Raw genomic sequence first — 8,303 nt, 5'->3', positions numbered from 1 at the left:
AGAAATGACCGGATCTCATTTATCAATCGCTGGTGAAGGCTGCTTCCGTAATGACATTTGTTTTCTTCTCTGCAGGAGATTGTTCAGCAGTGCTATATTTCATGGGTAGAATGCATTGAATTATTGGCAAAACTGCAGTTCACCTTAGTGCATGCCTAATGTATTTACATTGTCGGACTGGCGCTCTTCGGCCAGACCTGGCCGTTGCGTCATTAAACACCACATATCATCATCACATTCTGGGATAAGGCATAACCGTGACAAAAGAAGGATCGTTCCTGAGGCTGGAAGTAAACTTGGACTTCAGTATTTTCTCACACACCTGCGTTTGGTAGGGCTTTAAATATGACATAACTGGTTTAAAAAGCCGCAGGAAAGTTTTTCTTCTGTGTCAAACAATAAAAAAGCACAAGTTTTCTTCGAGTATAACGCGATTGTGTTCTGGTGCAGTAGGTTAAACTGTGTAGGAGTTCGTGTTGCTGTGCAGCCAAGTTATCGTTGTACATTATTTCTTCTAGATTTCGAAGTCTTGTTTCTTCATATAGTACAAAGAATACCACCACTTTCGCTTGGCGTCACTAGGCGCTATATATGGAAGAGCGAAATACAAGACAATATCCAGCCCTAATATTTCATGACGTCATTATTGCCTTTTGACGTCATTGTGCGCAGTGCTGAAGTCGGCCCACGTTTGTACGACCCTGAATACTAATGAAGCTACCACCTGAAAAAAAAAATCGCGCGAATGAATTACTGTTGGCGCCTCAGCGCAGGTCACCACTAAACAAAATATATGTAAATGATCATGAGAAGCCCTTCCCATCGATTTAACCTGTCCTTACTCCCAGGAACAGAATATTCGTAAACAGCTTTCAGCTTTCTTGCATTGTATTGGGTAGATATAAATGTGGCGGGAGCATACCTAAATTTGCCTGGCTTACGAGCAATTTCAAGCTAACAACAATGTCGATCGTGTGCATTCTGCTTGTATTGGTCGTATGTGTTTCGATTCTACCCGTGAAAGCGCAAGAGGAAACCGCAGCCGTATTTACCCGAGCTGCTTATACAGATCCTGCGTGGGCCTGGAGTGCACCCGCATGGCGTGGTATGTACCACATACAAGGTCTTTTAGCTAACGTTTTCAGAAGTTTTTAAAGGCTGCCTGTGGCAGATAGCACAATTCTAGTTCTCGCGCTGGTATACTCGAAGAGTTGGACAGTACTTGCAAAAAATTAAATGCAGAATCGACTAATAAGAAAAATCATTATTTCTATTTTAACTAATTACCGTATGTCCTATATTTCGATTTACAATTATAGCCGTGAAGTTCGCAAGGCGGACCCACATACAATGAATTCTCAGGAGGGCACCAGTTTCGAGATATTAATTCCCGAAATTTGCGCAGAAATGCATTCGCGTACCAGTTACTTTCTTAAGAAAATGTCGTTTTATGCATTGAAGCGGAAAAGTGACTGGAACGCTAATGAATTTCTGCGCAAAGTTCTGGAATTATTATCTCGTCACTGGTGTCTTCCAGAGAATTCGTTCCAAGTGAACCCGGCTTCCGAACTCCACGGCTAGAATTTTTAAATTGCAATATGGGCCATCAGGTAATTAGTGAAAATGTTAATTATTAAAATTATGTAAATAAACCAGTGTATATTTGCATTTCTTTTGCAAGTAACGTCCGCCTATGCAGATAAGCTCATGAAATGGAATTGTGCTATCTGCGACAGGCAAATAAAAAAAGAATTTGAAAATGCTCACTGAAACACCCGACATATTGGTTCATAGGTTTTATGTTTTGCATGTTGGATTGGGTAAACAGAAAGGTGCTGTTTGTTTAATATTGATTGATATTATATTGCATATATATGAGTACTGTACAAAGTGTGTACGAGGGTGTTGGGTACTCTGTCAGTCCCAATATCTTAATTCTTGTTTTTTTTTCTACAATGAAACAAGGAAATGTGTTGGGTAGGAGTTACTTGTAGATTCGGGTGTCTAGTTCCCAAATATTAGCAAATGCATACCTATGACTGCTCTTAGAAGAATTGCGCAGAGTGCAACAGAAAAACATTATGTGGGTAATTTAAAAACGTAACCTGCACGCCTAACGTTTTGACAGATAAAATGTTATTGCTGGTACAGCGTCGAGGGCCCTAAATGCAAACAATTTATTAACGCTGCGGCGTTTTTTTTTTGTCTCCAGGGGCCTATTTTATCGCTTCAGTATGAATGATCAGCTGAATGCTCTTCAACCTCAAGAGAAAATACGGTTGAAGCAGCCTTTGCACGGTCGTTGTCTTTTGTAGAGCTTGAACTTTCGTAAATATATCTTGTCCACGAGGCGACAATTTTAGTTTCGTGATTAATGAATTAGGGAATGTGCGTGAGTGTGTGTTCAGCAACTGTTCTAGGTCTCGGTCCGGTTAGCATAAGTACTTTTACTTTGTACCAGCTTTGTGTATCTCTCGAAATTTACATCGAGAACATGGCTGAAAATGATTACGTTTAAATGTTTCAAATATACGTTAAAGTAAATATTGGCATATTACGGGCTCATTCTCTCTCAAACATTATCTCCATTTGTGTTTCGGGCTTGTATTAATGTGGCGCAGCATTCCTGTCAGAAAACTAGCTAGCGCAGAGTGCTAAACAAAGGAAGGCTTCGCCTAGTTGATAACTATCTTGGCATGTGGACCACATTGACATGACGAAAGGTTGTAACAGAAACTAAAATTATACGTAACAAATCCAGGAGAAAACAGCATCAAGAAGCAAAACTGGAAAATATTCTATCGCCTAGTATTCTAAATTTGTCATGCACTTCATACCACAAAAAAGAATGAACTGAAATACATTTACTAACAGCCAGCCCTATTTAGACTTTCCACATGGGCTACACCTTCAGTGTGTGTTAAATTCTTGTTATTGTGCATTGGGGAAAATGAGGACATCCGTTCAAAAGCTGATGCGGGCCGTGGAAAAAAGTTACACATTTATGTAACGTCTCGGTATTTTGACCCTAATCTTTCTTACAACCAGGATGCAGGAAGAACGAGGTATACAAGGAGTGCCAGAGTGGAAGTTGCGGCGAGTGGAAATGCTGGTACCTGTTTAGAGGCTGGCCCACTGGCTGCACATTGGACTGCCAAACCGGGTGTTTCTGTAGGGAAGGCTACTTCCGAAATAAGAGGAACCAATGTGTACTAGGGTGGAAATGCTTCAGAGAATTCAACTTTTATCAAAATGAACTCGCTGAATAGAATTCAAGACGCCATACGAAGACCTGTCGTCCAAAGCTATCAACTTGAGGAAACAGGAAGCAAGCGATATTTTCAGGCGATGGCCGAACGGGGCAAGAGGAAAAAAAACTCCGCAAATAAGCAATATTATGTTGTGCACTGAAGAACCATTTATCTCAAATAATGCATCTACAATTTTTTTTTCTGAATAAAGGTAATTTGGATTTGGGGCAAGTGTTCGTGCGCATGTAGATTTTCTATTTCCACACTCTGCATCTTGAAAATTCCTAAATGCGGAACCGAACAAATGCGGAGTGCCCCGCCACCTCGCTCTTCACATTGCACGTGATAGTAAACAAAAATGTGGTAGTGAAATACACTTCAAGCAAAAAAACTCCGGGAGAAAATTGAGTGGAGATCAGGCAGTGTTTTAGCGGAACATGCGGTTAGCCCCGGAGTTCGCCTTTTTCAGCCGTAAGTACCTCAAACAGCACAAAATTGCTCGATGCAACACACTCTGACTTCTGCGTATTTCTATAATAGTGCCGAAGTTAACATTTCAAGATAAGGCAACTACTTCTACCGCAGGATACAGTGCGTGGTGCCATTTACACAAAAGGACATTTGTGACCTTTTTTTAGCCAAGTAGAGTTGTCGGTTTTTCTAAATACAAGTACTTCTAAACGTAAACATTTGAACGCTCCCTGCGATCTTGTTTTGTGAATAATTTGGATTCAAATGATTTTTTGTGTCTGGTTTCAAGTTCACTACGAAAAATGTAAAGAAAATATGTGCATTAAAACAAAGTCATTGAGCCTCCAAATTCAAAAGAGAACCACACAATGAGAAAAAGAGGTGGTTTCACATATCACGCTTTCTTATTCTTCTTGTCGCTGCAATTGATAACGGTGCCTTCATGCACATGTACAGATAGAGTACATGCATAGATTGCTTTGTCAACATGGCGAATACCTGCGCTTCGTGACAGCGTCGGTTTGATAGTACATATGGACGCTACCAACGGCATGGAGGTGTTGAAGTCGAGACCTTGCCAATTTTAGTTTACTCGTTTGTGAGGAACTGCGGGCAGCAGAAAGAAAATAAGAAGGGGTCATGCCTTCCTTACTTCTGAGAAATGGCAGGAAGGAAAGGGAAAAAGGGGCGACCAAGAGGCGACCCTCCAGTGAAAGAAAAGTATAGCAGAATGCGATGCTGGGCAAGTTCGTTCGTGCTCGAGATGGGGTTCTGGCGCCGCAAAAATAAGTGAAAAAAAAGAAGGGACGGGAACACCGCCAACTTCCAGCTAAAATTCATTATCCAGAAAAACCCATATTTTATGCAAATATGATTGACATGCGCACAACCACCAAGGGCGCGCACTACACGTGTAAACATTAAAAAAATAGCGTTATCTCTGATGGCATGTCTGTTCGGTTTTCGTGAAGATAACGCTGTATTTTTTTGTGCCACGTGTAGTGCACTTGATGGTTGCGCGCGATGCACTCCTGTTTATACGTATAAAATATGCGAGTTTCGATGTAAAAAATTTTAGTTACAAGTTGGCGCTCTTTTTCTCCCTTTTTTTCAGTGTGTTTTTCTGCGCCAGAACAGCACTTCAAAGCCAAGCATGTTTCGATTGAAGTTGTTCTACACGTGCTTCTTGTCGTTTCCCACATCGTGGCACCTTCCTTTTGCAGCTAGTTAAGTTAATTTGGTCTTGCTTCCTAATGGCAAAAACTTCGAATCGTTGTCATGTTAGATTTAGTGCGGTGAGGCTTCTCAAGATATTCTGCGCACTTTCCGGTACCTATGTATTTCTGGACCTAACAGTAATATTTTCAGGCCAACTTGCGGCACTAACATGTGCCGCTGGGCCTGTGTTGTTCTTCATTATAAAGACAATGACATATAAAACATATCGTCATCAATTACATCCCAATCGTAACATGTATTGCTAATTACAAAAACGTCGCCAACGATTTGCAAAGGATAGCAGTGCCGCTAGTTTAGTTTTTGCACAATTACGTGAAGAACGAGAAAAAACACATAAATCGTGAACTTAACCAATTACTGCGACGAGCATTTATGTTACATTCTTATGTAATATAAACCAGGAAACGCAATAGGTCGGTGAATGCTTTGATAACAGATTTTTACATGCCGGGGAAAATAAAATGATCCAGTCTCTGGTCTTGTGAATTCTACGCAACAAAATTTTCAATCTGTAAAACATTGTACGCTCTCTGAGAGGAGGATAGAAGCGGCCCTGAATGCTGTGTTGTAGCGGGCACACCTTACTGCTGTGTTGGGCATTGTTTTGCGCAGTTACATGCCCTTTTTATTTTTCGACATTAGGTACCTTGTATTGCTTGTAATAACAAACAGCTAGCTTTGTTCATTCATGTTCAGCTACTGCTTGACTACTCATTGTGAAACAGTGAGCCACTTCTGAGTAATTATGAAAACAATGGCCGTCTTGCTTCGGCCTTAACCAGTAGTAACTACATTATTATTTAAAAAATTACTTTGGAAGCAAATTCACTTATTCCCCTTTTTCCCTAGGGTTTAAGACTCTGCAACATCATCTTTTGGTGGCACGAGACCCGTTAGGTGGAGGAACCTTCCTTTTAACACAGCTTTGACTTGATGCATTCCAAAAAAAAAAATCCAAATTGACATATCAACGTGAAGCGGTAATAGGAACCTGCAGTCTTTTTTGTCCTTATCCAAGCAATTTCTTCACTCTTTCTCTGTCTCTCTCAGATTTCGAGCAGCCTTTAGGTCATGTGGTGCGCAGCGTTCCGTTGTTTTGTTTTTAAGTGACTTCGGCCTAAATTTCATATTGATTTAGCATTTTTGTGAGAAAATTTCTTGACATCACTGTTGAACTTCATAACTACGTGTGTAGGCGAGACCAAGGCCGTGCCGAAGATACCTGAAGTATAAACTCTGCAGTCACACTGTCACAGTAAAATTGAGCGCGGATTTTTTAAAAGCGGAAAAATATTGTATCGAAGAACAAGCATAACCATTTTAAAGAAAGCATTTGTGTATGCGTAGAATGGCGGAAAACTAACTCACTAATCATTTAATTTAACCAACATCTTCAATTTAGGAATAGCCCCTTAGTAATAGTAAGGAACCGGCAAAGACACAGTCTCTCCCAACTTTGCTTTAACTTGATCAGGAATTTAATAAATCAGTGGGCTATTGCAATACTTCAACGTTGCAACATATATTATTATTAGAAGGTAATGCAATACTCAGGTCAAAAAAGTAATGCACTAAAAAAAGGGGGCGAAGAAGGATTAAGCTTGCATATCACTAGATAGCTCTAGGGTTCTTCCGGAGAGAACACTGTAAAATATATGCGAATGTGCAGAATGGCATGTTTGGATTGTTGATGTGTAATTGCTAATCATCAATTCAAGGCGAAAGATTGAGCCCATACAAGCACACAAGCCATGATTGCTCATAGACAAATGATAATTCTTATAAAACGGATGATAGGTGTATACGGCTAAGTATGGTCTTAAGTAGCACGAACTTGACGAAGCAAAGAAAGAAGGGAGACACTTCTTCGTTCTTGTATTTCGTCATATTAGTGTTACTAAAGACCGTCCTTCGTGTAAACTAACTTCGGGAATCAATTTTGTATACCTCCAAAACAAAAGTGTCGAACGCGCTCAGAGGGCTAAAGGCCCAGCAGCGGCATCCGCCGCACTTGGCAAACGATCTTAGAAAAGGGTTAGAACACCAGACACACGCTCTTGTGAACATTTTCTGTATGCATCTAGCTCCACGCACTTTTCACAGATATTCCTTAAATACAAAGAAATAGAAGAACCAAAGTCACTGACCACAAATGCAGAGGAGACGATCCATTGAACCGTCCTTCAACATTGTAGAGATCAGTTCAGCATTGAACGCCTGCAAAAGACCTGCGGCGGGAGCAGACAGGATCATGTATGACTTGATCAAGAACATGCACATGAACACACAAATTACGCTGCACACACGTTTGCACGACATTTGAGCAGCCGGACACCTTCCAACTACACTGAAAGAAGCTACCACTGTACAAGTATTGAAACAGGGTAAAGGCCCATCCTTTGTAACATGTAACAAGCTACAGTCGGATAGCGATCACAAGCTCGCGGTGCAATCTTTTTGAGGAAATGATAAATCGTCGTCTTTTACATTTCTTAGGATCGAACAAAATGCTTGATCCCTACAAGTATGGTTTTCGAGAAGGCCGATCCCCCACCGGCGATATAGTGCGCATTGGGTCGAACATTGGCGATGCATTTTCTCATAAACAATACTTTCTGTCAGTTTTTCTAGATACGAAAAAGGCCTACTGCACCACATGGTTACATGACATTATCAGAGATTTATCGGGATTGGTGTACCTGGCAACTTGCTGAGCATAACTGAAAGCTATCTCACACCATACTTTCCGTGTTAGAATTGTTAATACTCTGTCTAGGTCATTTACGCAGGAATCTGGGGTACTGCAGGGTACTGAGAACACCCTCTAATATTGATTATGCATGCTTAGGCCGAACAAAAGAAAGTAAATATTTCCGATTCTACGCCTTTTTCAAGATTAGCTCTCCGCTAGTGGTAAAAAATTTTCGGGCTGCGTCATTACGCCTGTTTGTCACGTGACGTCAAAAAAAGCGAAACCTCACCACGTTCAGGTGACGAGTACTCACTAACGATGCATTATTACGCCGAACAAGGCCGCATTTTTTTTTTCAGAATAGCCGAATAGTTGGGACTCATTCCGAAAGAAATAAAACATGGCCGCCTGCCGATTGTTCTGGCACTGGCTACTCGGAACTGCCGGGGAGAAAGGATTTCCCTGCGCATAATAATAATATTTGCATGGCCGTAGAATGTTGCCAAGACCTTATGACACGCATACGACATAGCTGTGCCAACTATTCTTCAGTAAGGATCAGTTTTAGCGGCATTTTTAACCTACCGCTGTACGCTGATGTGATTTTCGACCAGCTACCGCAATCTAAGCAAGGGGAAGATGGCCAGTCA

General features: G+C 41.0%; 1 long non-coding RNA gene across 1 annotated transcript; it reads left to right on the top strand.

The window, feature by feature from the left end:
* The first annotated feature begins 964 nt into the window (after positions 1–964).
* LOC119452803 (uncharacterized) lies at positions 965–3,482 on the top strand. The gene is made up of 2 exons (XR_005192131.2): positions 965–1,105; positions 3,049–3,482. It is a non-coding gene; the product is annotated as an uncharacterized LOC119452803 (long non-coding RNA).
* The last annotated feature ends 4,821 nt before the right edge of the window (positions 3,483–8,303 follow it).

Source organism: Dermacentor silvarum, chromosome 5 (assembly GCF_013339745.2).
Source record: "Dermacentor silvarum isolate Dsil-2018 chromosome 5, BIME_Dsil_1.4, whole genome shotgun sequence".
Classification (NCBI taxonomy): domain Eukaryota; kingdom Metazoa; phylum Arthropoda; class Arachnida; order Ixodida; family Ixodidae; genus Dermacentor; species Dermacentor silvarum.
Note: the sequence above shows the minus strand (reverse complement) of the source record. Positions and strands in the feature narration are given on the sequence as shown.